This window comes from Nansenia antarctica (genome assembly GCF_963989245.1).
Source record: "Nansenia antarctica genome assembly, chromosome: 1".
NCBI classification, from domain to species: Eukaryota; Metazoa; Chordata; class Actinopteri; order Argentiniformes; family Microstomatidae; genus Nansenia; species Nansenia antarctica.
This window is the reverse complement of record NC_137674.1, coordinates 72,586,781-72,603,564: the sequence shown is the minus strand read 5'-3', so window position 1 is coordinate 72,603,564 and position 16,784 is coordinate 72,586,781.

Below are 16,784 nucleotides of genomic sequence, written 5' to 3'. Positions count from 1 at the left end.
ATTTGCTTGTCTGTCTCTCCTCGCCCTCACGAACGCGCCAGCCCTAGTTCCTCGTCTGCGTGTCCTTATTTCGCTGGGCACTCCGGTAGGGGGAGCGGCGGCTCGACTCCTAAAGGCAATGAGCTCCTCTCTGGAATACACCCGCATTCCTCCGTTTATCAGGCACATATTGAGCACTCCGGTTAAAAGATAAAAGATAAAAGTTTGAAATAAAAGGTTGAAAAGGGCTAAAAAAGGGCTAAAAAGTAGAAGTAAGACTGAGCTGTTTCACTGGCAGCCACCCAACCGGCGCCATTTTCATTTTCCTACAGAGAATGTAGGAAATCTGTTTTGGTTTTTTCCTCCCTCTGAAATCTGTTTTGGTTTTTTCCTCCCTCCGTGGTCAATACAATAGTAGAGAACGGCCAAGCGATTCAATCTACTTAAAGAATGCGTTCCAGACGTCGCTGGTTTTTTAAAGGAATACATTTTTCACGTCCTTCGAATGGTAAAAGGATCTCTTTCAAAGAAAGCACTGAACGCGGCGCAATTAAAATAGATGATACTGTTCGAGACAAAGACCGAGGGAGGACAGGCTTCGTGAGAGATCGGTTAGGGGGGAATTAGAGCTAAGTACTAGGTTTGAAATTATGAACCGTGATAACCGTTCTGAATTGGACCTCCTGCTCTCTGGGAAACAGCCCATCTTAACCCCCGTCTCTCTGCCGCCGCAGCTGCTGCAGGACCTGCCTTTCAATCGTGCAGGGGAAGCAGCCGGCTCTCCCTATGCTCTCGACCCTAACGGGGGGCCCACTTAGCCTAGGTTATTTACAGCTGAGCGGTGGGGTGGCGCGGAAGCACAGCCACACAGCTGGAGCGGTCTCCTCGGACTGGAGAGGGAGAGAGGGAATGGGGCAGAACACAAATCCACACATGGCATCCGACAGCATGAGTCCAAAGTGATTTCCGAGTCTGATTACTCTGTCTGAATTCTCGGATTGAACTTCATCTAGAGTGCCATATGAGGCCCTGGTCGAGAGAAGGGCTAAAACCCAGCGCCAGAGTGCTTTCTCCAAGTAAAAACAGCATGCCACGGACAGTGTATGATTGTACCGCATGACACCTCCCTGATTTGAAGGTCAGACTGCAAGTTTGTGCCTTCCAAGGAAGCGCGGGGCGATAAAAAAACTTCTCATAGAAGCTATATTCAAGACTAATGGCTTCATTCATGCGTTGAACTCGAAATCCATTCAGCTCCGCGGGAGAGAGATTGGTAATCAAAACTTTCAAATGAGTATGTATGAGAGCTCTGAGAGAACCGGCTCCTCTCCTTAAGGGCTCCAGGGGGTTTGTGGGTAATAAGGTGTCACCGTCTCTCCTCCTCCACTGACACCACGCATCAAGGCCCCCTCCGAGATCCCAAAAGTTATCTAGTGCGCAGGGGGGGAGGGAGGGGAGGAGGTGGGGAGAGGAGGGGGGAGGGGAGAGGGAGGAGGGGAGGGGAGGAGGGTTGCCTTTCCCGTTGACTTTAACAGAACCACTGACCTTTACAGCCAAGCTTCAAGGATGACGATTTCAGATTAGATAATACACCCATTTCTATAGTAGTCGCTCTATTGGTAGAGGGCTGCAAGGGAATTTTTTCCTGGCTACATAGTATACAGGTTTTTACTTTTGCCTGCTCGCGGCTCTGTCAGTATTGATTGATTGACTGATTGACTGAACATTTTCATTGTGTGAAGCGCATTGAGTTGCATCTTGTAAGAAATGCGCTATACAAATAAAATTTGATTTGATTTGATTTATACAAACACAAACATGCAGGCACACACACACACACACACACACGCACTAGCACACCACACACACATTATCATCAATCAAATTGCAATGTTAAAGCAAAGCTTGCATGCAAAATCTCTCATCATGTGTGATTTATTATTCCATTATTTTTCAGATGCTTTATGAAAAAGCATGTTCTTAAAAAATGCAAACACTAATGTAACCAGAACTGACAACTGGTGCTAATAATTGTAAACCATGATATTAGCTTATGGCAGCGAAGGCAAACAATACATGTTCGGAATATAACTGGCGTTTCAGCTGCCTTTCTGCTCCAAAGGGAGTGAAGAAAAGAATAAAATAAGTGCCACAATCAAATCAATTTAGGCTAAACGTTTTTTTCTTAACTTAAAAATACACAATACATTTCCCGCCTTTGTTGCTGAAAAAGATTTCTCAAAGTAGGCCACACAGTTAAGACAAGAAAATAACTTGTTCATAATGGTTTTTCCTCTTTGAAATAAGAAAAGACTTGATGTAATCACCCACGCAGGCAGAGAGCCCTAAGATGTCAGGCCCTGTTGGTACATTATCATGTCCTTTGTGACCGTTAATTAAAGAACAAAAACCCTCGTTCAACTGAAGACGAAAAAACACAGAACATAAAAGAACCTCACAACGAGCGAATCCTATGAACATTTTTTAAGAAACACGACCGAGAGGGCTAGATAATCTCATTGTACACACCTTCTTTTCCTCAATAAATCAAATTAGCGGCGTGACAATCCATTATTCTACAGGCAGGAAAAGTGGGAGAGGAGCCAGTGGAAAATACATTTACATGGTCTTTTGTACAGTATCCAGACAGTTAATTAAGGGACAAGATGGAGGGGCAGACTCACCCTGCTCCTCTCCCAAGTCCATTCAGCGCCTCTTCCAGAATGAGAACAATGAGGTGAAATGCCTTTTGCCAAATTGCGGTTATCCAAAAGTATTCCAGCGCCAAGGCCCCAAAAGTTTGACAGTGCAAACTTGAAAAAGGAACAGTTATTTTAAAAAAGCCCTCCCGACCCTGCAAGGTGAACTCTGACGCTTCAGTGGAACAGAACAGAAGGCATTTCCCTTTATAACTAATTTCCATTTTAAGAATAAACAGCATGAATAAACATAACCTCACATGTCCTGTGGACCGTAATGGAATTCACCAGCCTGGTGCTGTTGTTGATAGAGTTCTGCAGCCTGCAGTCACATTGACATTTTTGGCATTTTAGCAGACGACGCCTTTATCTGAAGCGACTTACGACAAATACATTTGTCTAAAGTACTGTACCCCAGAGAGAGGTAAGGTCGTAAAACATGGAGAGAGTTGATGCCATGCTATATACGTCATCGGAGGCTGGTGGAGGTAGAAGTCAGAGGACAGACTTGTTGTAATGAATGGAATGAGGAACGGTATCACACACACGCGTTTGGTACCACTCCCCTGACATACACCACAGGCCTACAGTACAACGTTCCACAAACTCTCTGCATGAAAGGATTTTCAAGACAGCACAATTAAATTGTCTGCTCGTTAACATTGTAGTACGATACTTGGGTCCTCCCTGTCAACCTTGAGAGTTCCTTATCAATGACCAGGTTGTCAGTGAGTTTATGCCTAGAAGCTTGAGTGTGCTTTGAGCCTCCAGCAAAGTATTGACAGGTATAGTGATATACAATGCATTGTATGTGAGTCGTAATGTAGGCTACATAACGTATTGAAATATCAACTCCTACTAATTCAGGCATCTATAAAAACCATGCGCGGGGTTATCCTTTTCTAACTACCGGAGCCAGCGTTGTCTAAGCGTTTATCTAATCATAAATTAATGGGTAACCAGGAAACAAATAGCCATTAAAATTCATACTCTGAACTCATCGTTTTAATTACCATATTTTCATCATTTATTTGCATTCCACTTTGTCATCCTTATTCACCCCCTGGGTCTCGTTGGATAGGCTTGCTGTGTACGTATGCCAATGTAGAGTGAGCCAACTCAGGTCCTGCGCAGCGTAATCCCTTGGTAATGAAAAGGTCTGCCTCCCAACAACCCTGCCTGCATAGTAACACCTACTCACACAGTGGGAGGCTAGGATGACACTTGTTGATGTTCGGGAAAAAAATATGCATTTCGTATTCTTCAAAGTGGTCCTTTTATTCAAATGTTTGATGTCTATTAATAACTAATTAGTTTCCTTCCTTTACAGAGATGAATAAATCCCTTGAAAAAGGTCGTCCAAGCTCTGTATGTTCTATGAATATCATATCATCGTTATCGTCTGTTGAGGAACATTGGTATCCTTGTTTACACAGTACCAGAGTACTACCGCAGTAGTAGTGTATATGCAGTTTTTACAGGTCTCAACACCCACAGTGCCACATAAATCAATCATCTGTTTTGTAATTTTCAATTACCATACAGTTTGAACAGCTTAACATCTGCCACGTCTTCCTTATCTTATGCAGAGTCAGAGTCATGGAAATGAGGGTTTTGACCTGCTAAAGATGGAGGGTAAGTGGAGGGACAGTCAGGGAGAAAAACACTAGGCTTGCATCTTTAAGTTTCTATGTTGCCACCCCTAGAGGACTGCCTAGCCTTGGAGAGGGCGGAGTCGTTTCTCTATTCTGAGACACGGCTCCTTAATGAGTTCACCCCGGCAGATGCTTGGCAAGCTCTGCTCAGCGTTTATGTTTATATATATATATATATATATATCATCACCTTCTTAAAATGATGGCTTCAATGGCAATTCACTTTTGAGGAAAATTATGGTTTTGCCTAAATATATACATATATTCTAGATTTGGTGACATACTGTACAGTATATAGGCCTATATAGTTATTATTTTTTATCTTAATGAGTCTGTATGGGCTGAGAGAAGAAGATCTGACTTGTGACCTACGGTGGGTATCAGTGGACCAGAGGGTAAGACAGGGGACCTTACGCATCACAAACAGTGGCACTGAGAAAGTCCTCGACCTTGTCCGAACTGCCTGCTCATGATTCTGAAAACGCCTCTTGGCTATTTCATTAAACAAGCTCAAGGGAGGGGCGCTTAGGTGGCGTAGTGGATTAAGCGCTGACCATGTACCGCAGGGCTCCCGGTTCGATTCCAGCTGCGGACATATCCTGCATGTCATCCCTTCTCTCTCTCTCACTCATCCTTCCTGTCATAATCTCTACTGTGTCTGTCATTAAAAAGAAAAATATGAGTGGGACTGCCCCACTCAGAAAAAATAACAAAACAAAAAAACCTCAAGGGTGTGGACAGAGCTTCAGTGTGTATTTGTGGGCTCCTTGGCATCTGAGAATATAATGGGCATGGAGAACTAATACTTTAGCTAACATGTTAGGGTAGCATCTTGAAGCAGTGCTCTCTGGAATGGCTGTCAGACTGCGAATTACCGCAGATAAATGTAAATTGTGTGTGTTAAAGTAAGAAGTGGTTCTGGGTGGCGACTTCCTTTCACGGAGAGGTCAATTTGTTCTTTGTGCACTAGATTGACAATCAGAGCTCCCTCCTTCTGGGTGAAGCACCAGCAACCGTTTATAACAGGAAGCTCTACAGTACGTCAGAGAGAGGAGACGTCGGTATCTGTCTGCTACGACAATACCGTGCCACTGTCCGAATTTACCATGACTCACACACTCTCTTATACAACCAGTAGCTCTTTCAATGGCTGTGGTATTCTGTGGTCTTTTCAAGTTCTCAGTGAGTGAAGTGATTAATAATAACTAAGGTTAATACTAGGTTGATGGAAGGCATTAGGTGGCGAGGTAAAATGAGAGTTGTGCGGTGGTAGCATGGAGGGACGTGTTTCCAGGACGCTGGATTTCACCGTTAAGCCTTCTCGAGGTGTCGTGGGCCTAACTTAACGAAACATCTGTGAAGGAAGGTGCCCACTTGAAAACCCCAATGACATGCTGCATACTGCTGTTGGCTAGGGTAGATAACTGGTCATTTGTTATCTGTGGGTTAGCTTGTAAGCTTGATGTTAGCTTGTTTTAATCTGGATTGGGTTTCTAAATGTGTTTGATCTTGGATTTTGGCACAAGGGATAGTAACATCTTGTCCTCTGTATAAATGAATGGTACTTGAGTATGACGAGTATGTGTCATGTGTGTTGAAATGCATATTTGCTGGGCACGTAAAGCAGATCACATTACAACTCCTTGTGGAAGGACCTCAAAAGCACATTAGTGACATCCACCATCTGGTAAATAAACCCCCTATATAACAGGAACATATAAATCATTTCCTCACACTTATCCGACATCAGAAAACAAGTTCATTAGCTTTTCTGACCTTCGTAAAGTAGTTCATTAGCTTTTCTGTGGACAGGTAAATGACAAGGGAACCCAGTTCCTATGACCTTAGCATTGCCTCGTATCGACGGAATGACAAGGTCGTCATTTCTGAGTGTCTTGATTGACAGCCTTTGGGGGGAGGCAGAAAGACCACTGAAGTGAGACGCTGTAAGGTCAGAGACATGCGTGGCTGCAGAGGCATCTCGCTAAACGCTAATTAGCTTCCGTCATGGCTCGCTCTGGCAGGCCCTGCAGGTAGCTCCTCTCCTAGATCATTAATGGCTGTGTGCTCCAACGCTAGGACTGACACCTCACCATCACCTCTGCCCCCCTCCCTTTTTCAGGTAATTAAAGAGCTGGCCAGCTCCTCTGTGTGTGTGTGTGTGTGTGTATACACGTGTGTGCGTGTACACGTGTGTGCATAGTATGCGCACGTGAAAGAGAGAATGGATGGAGAGAAAGAGAGTAGTTAGATCTGCCGTAAATAACCATGGACTGTAGGGGGAGATGGGATAGAGACAGGCCAAGGGGTGTGTGTGTGTGTGTGTGTGTGTGTGTGTGTGTGCGTGCGTGCGTGCGCATGCGTGTGCTTGTGTGCGTGTGTCTGTGTGTGTGTGTGAGGGGGAGCGGGGGGGATTGACGGCTCCATGACGGCAGCGGACGCAGGTCAGAGTTCACTAACTATCTGCCGCCTGTAATGAACCGTTTCCAGCTGAAGGGGTTTTGGCAATCGACTGCTGCAGGGGCTGAGTGAGGCGTTAGGAAAGGGGGAGAGAGGGAGAGAGGGAAAGTCACACCCTCAGTGCGAGATGAGGGTCAGCCTGAACTGGCCCTTAACAAAGAGCAAGCAGGAAGTAAGTAAGTAAGTAAGTAAGTAAGCGTGTGATTGAATCTGACTCATTACTCCAGCATCCACAGTTTGTGGAGACCGCAGGGCCCGGGGTCATCTGGTGAGAAACGTGGACCTGGAGGATTGTGGAAGTGAAGGGAAAACGGTTTTGATACCAACGGTACCGCAGCTGCCCGGGTTAACAGGGCAAGAGGGAAGGGTCGACGTGGAAGCGTGGGTTACACAGCGCTGTGTGGTGACCTCGACCCCGGCGCGGTAGCTCTGACTCCTGGGTCAGTCACGTGAAGTTCGAGGTGTTTCAGCGACACCCTGGAGAAGGTACGGAGGGAGTACGGCCCGCCCAGGCAGGGGTACTTGAACTTTCGGTGACTTTGCCAGCAGCCCTGGGATAAACAGCTCCCCCCTGTTACTGCAGGGCTAAGGCAGGGAGAGGGAGAGGGAGAGGGAGCCCACCTCGACAGTGTTTGCGCTTGTATGGACTTTCAAAAGGTCCTTCGGTTAGAGAGAGAGGGATGGAGAGAAAGAGAGAGGGAGGGAGAGAGGAAGAGAAGAACAGACAGAAAATGAAGAGAGTAATACCTTCCACCTTCTTCCTGTAAGGGAAGTCTTTCTTCCACACCAGAGGACGGAGCGGTGTAGCGTTGTGTTGTGTATGCCCGTGATTTACAGCACGCTGGGAAAGATCCATTAGCAGTGAAACAACACAGCCTGCAACCAGGAAGTGATTTATGTATTCAATAAGGGTCTGTGGCTTTCATTCCTTACCCCCCCCCCCCTGTTTCACTTCCTTCTTTCTTGACAGCAGCAGTAAGACAAGGAAACAGGGGCTGTCAGAAGTAGAACCCTGACTCACGAGGTGTCCCAGGTAGGCGAGAGGACAATCAACATCGTCGCCGTCGAACGTCAAGAAGCGATACGGCTTCATAAAGTACCCCGAAAGAGCCCAAGGAATCAAGAGTCAGGAGAGAGCGTCAATGGCGCAGAGCCGCAGATTTTAATTGACAAGCGGAAATTTCGGGTGATCCGCTTTATCTTCAGAGTGGAGCTCTGACAGCTTTGCGGTTTGGGGAAATGTTCTGTTCCAATTTCAATGGCACAATGTACAGTTTTTAAATATGAACCATTTAATAGGAGGACAAGGGGTGGTTGAGAAGTGGTCGCAGACAAGGGGCAAAAACATTTGTTATGAGAAGTACTGTAGGAAAGAAATGTGAGAGATTGAATCATTGAGAAAATGATTGACATTACTCTTTATATAGGCTAGTACAAAGTAAGGGACTCGGGAAACACTTGGGATTTGCAGCGATTTTAATACTGTAAAAAGTATCAAATTAACACTGGTTAGATTTGTCCTTTGACTACTTTCAAACAATTACCACAATTTCCCTGAATACTGAGCTGAAAAAAGCAGCATCCGCACACTCAAATCGATGCTAAATAAAAATCATTATTGGTCATAGACCTTCTTAAATTGTCCCTGCATACTGAGCTAATAGAGCAGTGTCAAGCATCTACCTGTGAGGGGGAAAGGAGGTGGGGAAAGAAAGGAGAGAGGAGAAGGGGAGACGACAAGAGGAGGAGATGGAGGGATGAGGGAGGGAGGGAGGGAGGGGAGAGACTGAAAACGGCAGGTGGGGATGGAGAGTGGCCAGATCATGCTGACGGTTCCACTTCCTAACAGCTGGCAGGGGAAACTTAAAGCAGCCATTTAAACAATCACTGAAACACAGGGCAATAAATTCAGAGCAAGAGAGGGGAGAAAGGAGAGAAAGGAGAGAAAGGGGGGGGGGGGGCGAGAACAAGAGAAGTTAGGAAGAAGGAGAGAGGGAGAGAGAGAGGGAAAGAGGGAAAGAGAAAACAGAGGGTCGAATTTAACACCCATTCATTTCCCCCCCAACGCAGGTGTGGAGGAAATTAATCCTAATAGCAGAGCTCTGAGCGTTGCCAGCATCTCTCTCCTCTTCCTCCAGCGCCGAGGAGAGCTCAAAAGATCCAACTGAGCAGAGGGCCCGACAGACGCTTTCAATTAGAGCCAGCCGGAGCACAGGCAGGTCAGAGCCAAGAGGGGGAGGAGGAGGAGGAGGAGGAGAGACCAGAGGAAGAGATTCTGAAGGGCTTGTCTCTGTACTGACCGGGCCATCATCCCCGCATCTGGGTTGGCTGCTCCTCCATGATGGAGGGCAATAGACACATCCGGCCCACGGGTCTAGTTCAGAGAACCAGCGGGCGTTTCATATGGCTTAAGCCTCTACCCCGCAGCTGTCACATCGTCCACCGAGCCAGAACTGAGACAGGAGGCTGTCATCCTACTAGACAGTCAGGGTGAGTGGGCTTGGCTGGTGGTGTTTGGGGGTCTAGGTCTGGGAGGAGAGACATGTTCGGTCGCCTTGCCTCACCAGGTGTCTGATGGGGAGAACACGTTGCGAGTGTTTTTCATTTTTTCATTTTGACAAAATGAAAAATGTGTCACTGTGGATGTTTTATACCAGTGTGTGAATGTGTGTGTGTGTATGTGTGTGTGTATGTGTGTGTGTACGTGTGTGTACGTGTGTGTCTCTGCGTGCGAGCGTATGTGTGTGTGTGTGTGTGAGTGTACGTGTGTGTCCCTCATGTGCTGCAATGATGTCTAATTAGCCTCTCCTCGGTTCTTTTGATGAAATCATAGGGAGCTGAAATATTTTTTTTTCTCCAATTGGGCGGAATGTTTCCTTAATGTTGGCCTCAGCCAATTGAGACGATTACCCAATAAACTGAGTCAACTGAATCAGGGCTCCTGGTGAATCCACCACGGATACCCCCTCGCCAAGCACCCCACTGTGGTGGACTAATTCTCTTCACAGAGGGACACACCTATCCAAGAACTATTCCCTCGTCTCAATGCATGCAATCCCCCCCTCCCACACACACTCGACATTCTGCCACGAATCTGATTGCCATCGAACATGACAAATGATTTATAGCTTTTATAATGTGTCACGAATGCCATTTGTTTTTTCCACTTTCGTAAAAAAGAATATGAAAACAATATAACTAAATTCCCCCTGTCCTGAAAAATAAAAATGTATTCCGCTTGATAGCTCGTGTTTATTGGACATTTATTAAAAATGTATTTATGACAGTAGGGACCTGGAGGAAACTGGGCTGTAGATTCTAGAGGGTTAACACTAGATTAGCCATGGGTGGGGTCATTAACCCACTCGATACAATTTCAGGACGCTCCTTTCATGACTTTTCCTTGATATGTGCGTTCTACCACCCAGTATCCTTACATTTTCAAAATCACATCAGGATAAGCTAGTATGAAGCTATTTTGCAGTTTTTCTGTATAGGAGGCAGGCTAATTTTAAAGCCGGCCAACTAGTGGTCGTTGTGTGTAAATAGCAGCTTCCCATTGTAAAGACTGTGGTCATTTGACCCCCGAGGCGGCTCTTATAGTAGGTAAAAAAGGCACAGCTGTTCTAGTGTTAAAAGTCTGGGGTGACTAGGGTGCCAGTACTGTAGGTACACACGACCAAACACTTCCTGTTCCTGCACACCAACAAATCACCTCATGCTAATCATCAGGGTAAAAAAATACCTAACCCTAACCCTAAATTAACATCATTCTTGTCACTTTTACAGTGACATAAAACCTGTCAGAACCCCTCACTGACAGATGAAACTTGTCCAGCTGATTCATTCTGTTGGACAACAAGTTGGGGGAAAATGTTATCACTCATTTTTGTTTTCCCTGTGTCCGTTAGTTCATCAATCAAGGATGTGCTGCCTACATCTCTATTAGTACGACACAGCTTTGTATTCCACATAATAACACACACTCTTAGGTACCGGTAAGTCTTGAAGAATCCCAGAGACCTTGGTATTATAAATACATACCGGTAATGCAAATAGAGCACTCCTACCACCGTGTTCCAGACCTCTGACACCGTGCATCCATCTACTGAAGCAAACAGATGGAGGCACACTGGAGCAGGAGGACACGTGGATGAATAGATGCTGATGGATAGAATGATCGAGAGGATTTATTTCTCCCTAATATGCACACACACTCTCTCACACAACACGGAGACACACAGTCTCTCTCTCTCTCTCTCTCTCTCTCTCTCTCTCTCTCTCTCTCTCTCTCTCTCTCTCTCTCTCTGAATCAATCCAAACACAGTTTAAAAAAATAATAATAATAAAAAAATGAATATGGCAGATCTGTCCTGAAGCAGCCATCTCCAGGATGATAATTCTGTCTGTATGAGACGAGGCTGAGTGTTCATCTCTCTGTGTGTGTCTCAATCCCACTTGTGACTGCACCTCTCAATGTAATGTAAAGCCAGAGCAGGTGTGCATCCTGCAAGACAAATCTTCACATAAAAGCAAGGTGGCAGCATGGAGGGTTAAGAAGAGAGGGAGGGAGGAGGGAGAGAGAGAGAGTAAAGAGAGAGAGAGAGGCGGGGGGGGAGAGAGAGAGACAGAGTGAGAGAGAGTGAGAGAGTAAAGGGAGGGAGGGAAAGAGAGAGAGACAGAGAGGGAGAGAGAGAGAGAGAGAGAGAGGGGGAGGGAGGGGGGGGAGAGAGAGACAGACAGGGAGGGAGGGGAGGAGAGAGAGAGAGAGAGAGAGAGAGAGTGAGAGAGAGAGGGAGGGGACAGAGACAAAGAGCGAGAGAGCGTAAAGAGAGATAAGAGGAAGGACTAGCAACGAACGTCGACCGGAGAAATACAAGGGTAAGGGGTACGGTCTGAGAGAGGGAAAATCAGTTTTTCCAATCTCTCTCGATAGTCTCCTTCAACAGCCTCATTAAAACAGACAGTCAATCAGGACCGCCGCTGCGTTCTGATGACCACTCACCACCTTTGATTTGTGCAGAAGCGGTGGGCTCTGTCTGGAGTGCCTGCCTCCTCCCTGCCCGCCATCATTCCACTCGTTTATGGGTTCGCTTGTCAAACTCATATCTGCCCTCTCTTGAACAACATTCACAATCGTTTGCCGTGATGTAAAATTATACATAAAATTTGATTACTATCTAACTATCCCGCTTTCTCCATCTCTCTCTCCCGATTGTCTTTGTGTGTGTGTGCGCGTGTGTCGGTGTGTGCGTGTGCAGGTGTGTGTCTCTGTGTGTGTGTGTGTGTGTGTGTAGGTGTGTGTGTGTAGGTGTGTGTGTGTGTAGGTGTGTGTGCGTGCGTGTGTAGGTGTGTGTGCGTAGGTGTGTGTGTGTGTGAGTAATGTGATGGCCTCCCTCCGCTCCTGTAATTACTAGACCAGCGGTCCCCTGTTAAAGCTGCTCCCAATTTTGTTTGCTTTTCCTGCGGTCGTAAAAGCCAGCCTCCATGATATTGAATGGCTTCTAAAACACCCATTCCCATTCTCCTGCGCCATCTCTCGTCTCTCTCTCTCTCTCTCTCTCTCTCTCTCTCTCTCTCTCTCTCTCTCTCTCTCTCTCTCTCTCTCTCTCTCTCTCTCTCTCTCTCTCTCTCTCTCTCTCTCTCTCTCTCTCTCTCTCTCTCTCTCTCTCTCTCTCTCTCTCTCTCTCTCTCTCTCTCTCCCTCCCTCCCTCTGTTCTCTGCATGTCTCCCTGAATACATTTGTGTTTCTGTGATTTCCACGGTCGACATCATCACAATCGCTTGTGAGGCAGGGCAGTCAGTGATTCTTTTGGAGAGGGAGAAAGAGAACAAATAAAAAAGAGAGGGAGGGATTGAAGGGGCGGGGGGGGCGGAGGTTGTCGAATTTATCTTCACCTCACACCTATCCAATCCCACCACCCCATGGTCCGTTGATTGCACTCTCTCCATCCATCCCTATGCCTTTTACCCCCCCTTCCGCCCCATCCGCCCCATCCATCCCATATGCCTCCCGTATTTACCCAGCCTGATGAAAAACACCTTGGAGAGGCCGGCAGACCCCTTAAGCTGAGGAGAGACAGACAATTACCCCCAGGGTGAGAGTCAGGGGAGTCAGCATGTGCATGTGTGTGTGCGTGCATGTGTGTGTGTTCGTGCATGTGTGTGTAGGCCTTAAAGGTAAGGGGGAGGCTCTGACGAATATCAACATTCCTCACGGTACGTCTGTCTGTCAGCCATAACCTGATCACGTGACTCCTGTAGCACTTAAGGAATGACCCCAACTTATGGAAGGGGTGGGGGGGGGTGGGAGGGCTATTACAAACCTTTCCCCCGCAAGAATGGATTTGTTCATGGTGAAACACACACCTGCGCTGTCCTACTGACACATCGAGAGAGTCAGTGTTGTGCAGCGTACACACACACACACACACACACACATACACACAAAATTCCACCAGGCTTGTACGGAGGAGAGGCATTTAGCATCACAGAGGTTTGGATTCCTGGTGATTCATAGCTCCACCTTGTGGTTGAAAGAGGAAGGGTCGTATTCAAGTACATCTTTTTTTAGCCAGGGCCTGATCACAGCGATATGGAGCCCTTAAGTGAGAAAATCCATTTTTCATGCAAATTGCCTCTTTTATTATTATTACGCTTAAATATGATTAAGCGGCGCGATTACGCAAGACGTGTGTTTCTATATCCCTCCCTGCCCCTGAATCCGGTCAGGACAATGTCAACATGTCAACAAAATGGTTGGCCATTAACAAAATAAAGAATATCAAGAGTGCTTTATTATAAGGCTACGGGTTTATGGATCGGCTAGTGCGTAGTCGTCGTCCTCGTCGTCGTCGTCGTCCCCATCCCCCCCCCCCTCTCTCTCTGATGATGATGACAATAAACACCTGCACCAACAGTGAGGATGTCTCTGGTAATAGGCCTGCTCTGCCACCTCTTCACTGGCAGTTCCTCAAGAACCCGCGACCGTGACGGTCAGAGAGACAGAGAGAGGGAGAGAGAGATGGGGCGATAGAAGACAGAGTGTGGTAATTACCCATGGGTATTCTGGCGACAGAGTGTAACGATTTAGAGAGAGAGAGAGGCGATGGAGGGCCCCGGTCATTTTCTCCCGTTAATCCGGTGGAAATCGGTGACTCGGAGCTGGTCAGATTTACAGCGGTAATCTGTACCGGACCTGCCAGTGACATCATCAACATGCCCAAGATATACAGCTGTCTCCTCGAGCAGCAGCCAAATTCAACATTTCTAGTGCCTCTGACCTCCTATGCACTCCTGCAAAATCTGCACCGCTCTCCAACATAAGAGGTCGCTTTTTAATATAGTTTTTTCTTTTCAATGACCCTCAAGTCAAACCATTAAAACAAGTACTGTACGTGTTACTGAACATTTCTTTCTTTGTTCAACTTTGTTATAGACCAAAGCTTAGCATAGCTTCAGGCTAGCTATGCTAAGTTTATTGTCTGGGAAAAAACTGAGAAAGGCTGGTATTTGATCTAGCTCAACTGGCACTGAAGTGCGTTTGGATGATTATTGTTGAAGATGTTGAAGTCTCACGAGTTGCTTCAAGTAAATGGAGGGAAAATAGTTTGTTAGATAGATAGCTAACAACTTTGACAATATCATTACCAGCTAATAAGAGGTAAATACCAAACAAACGTGACAGCTAAAATCAGGCAAACATTAAAAGTATGATTAATATCACCGACAACAGACCTAGGTAAATGTAAGCAATAGATTGGAGCGGTCCTAGATCAAATGACCGTGGTGGTCCTGGTTCATCATGTGACCGTGGTGGTCCTGGATGGTCATGTGACCGTGGTGGTCCTGGTTCATCATGTGACCGTGGTGGTCCTGGATGGTCATGTGACCGTGGTGGTCCTGGATGGTCATGTAACTGTGGTGGTCCTGGATGGTCATGTCACTGTGGTGGTCCTGGATGGTCATGTCACTGTGGTGGTCCTGGTTCATCATGTGACTGTGGTGGTCCTGGATAGTCATGTGACTGTGGTGGTCCTGGATGGTCATGTGACTGTGGTGGTCCTGGTTCATCATGTGACTGTGGTGGTCCTGGACTGTCCATGTGACTGTGGTGGTCCTGGATAGTCATGTGACTGTGGTGGTCCTGGTTCATCATGTGACTGTGGTGGTCCTGGATAGTCATGTGACTGTGGTGGTCCTGGATGGACATGTGACTGTGGTGGTCCTGGTTCATCATGTGACTGTGGTGGTCCTGGTTCATCATGTGACTGTGGTGGTCCTGGTTCATCATGTGACTGTGGTGGTCCTGGTTCATCATGTGACTGTGATGGTCCTGAATGGTCATGTGACTGTGGTGGTCCTGAATGGTCATGTGACTGTGGTGGTCCTGGATGGTCATGTGACTGTGGTGGTCCTGGTTCATCATGTGACTGTGGTGGTCCTGGTTCATCATGTGACTGTGATGGTGCTGGTTCATCATGTGACTGTGGTGGTCCTGGATAGTCATGTGACTGTGGTGGTCCTGAACTGTCAACATTTTGAAGGGGAGAGACGATTAACAACAAGCCTGTCTTGCTAGCATTCATGCTAACATTTAAAGCTGTACCGGCCTGAAAATGTGTGATCTCGTCAGAGGAAGCTAAGCAACTACTTGGATGGAAGACCTTCTGGGAACTCCAGGTGGAGTTCCAGCTCATTAAAATACAAGAGAACATGAACCATTGGCTTAACCTCACATCAATTATCTACCACAGTACTTCCAAGTGGTTCAGATTGGGAGCTATGCCTCGCAGCTGTGTGAATCGCTGAAATCAAATAATAACAAATATTTTTACACTAGTAAATTCACTCCCACTAAGGCCAGATTGTTGCTGTTTTTAGCTATTCCAGGCTTATACACTGTGTGCAATATCAGCCTTCCCCAGACGCCCATCCACTAGCATGAAGAAGAGGAAGAGGATGAAGTCTTTAGAGGACACAACTGCCTACCTAACCAATGTCACCCAGACAATTGTGTATCTGTTTTTGCCACCTCTCAAATACATTCATGTGTCTGATCCAGAGTTCCAGAGATGAAGTCCCTGCGCAACTGGCAGTGGAGTGGCAACGAAATACAACATTCCAGAGCCGAGGTTAAACATAAACATGGCAGAGAATATGTCTGCCAGTGCTTTCAGGAGCTTGTTCGGGGATTGTAGATAGCTTTTGTATAATGCTTCCACGGGAGTCGTCATTTTGTTCACACAGTGGTGTGTTTTGGGAAAATGTCAGGAGATTAAAAACAGCAAAGAATATTTTTTTTTACATTCATTGTGAAACCATTTGTGAAAAATTCTATGTGTACTCTGTATTTAAAAAAAATTCTAGTCTGTGTTCTACTCTCTTGGATATACATATGCGTCTCATATATTTTGACTTCTCATGTATTTGCGCAGGAGAGAACCTCCCCCCTGAATATGAATTACCAAAGACAGCAAAAACTCAAAATATCAATTTTCACCGCTCAGTGGACTAAGGCCAATATGTTCCAGTGGAGAGGGAGATGGAGACAGGGGGCTTCAACTGAAGAAGCAGCAGTTGCACTGGATGTTTTTGGTTCGCTGTTAATGCAGCAAATTGAGCTTCACAAAATCCAAACCGAACTTTCTATCACTCCACAGTTCTTTGTCACTGTTGTCTATGAATCACATGACGACCCCACCACCGCACACACACACACAAACACGCACGCGCACGCGCACACACATTATCAGCAACCAGGAAAGAAACTAGGCCTGTAGATGAGGAGAAAAAAAGGACACAAAGTAGCCCATAAAACTGTCAATGAAAACAAAGTAGGTGCAGCAGCGGTGCAGCTGGAGAGGGTCACAGACGCCTGAAACAATAAAAGCCGGTCGGTCTCGATACGATAACACCTCATCTCCCAGCGTGGGGCACGGTTCACCCTGCGCCACAGCACAACAAGAAGTTACCCAGGAAAAGAAGAAGA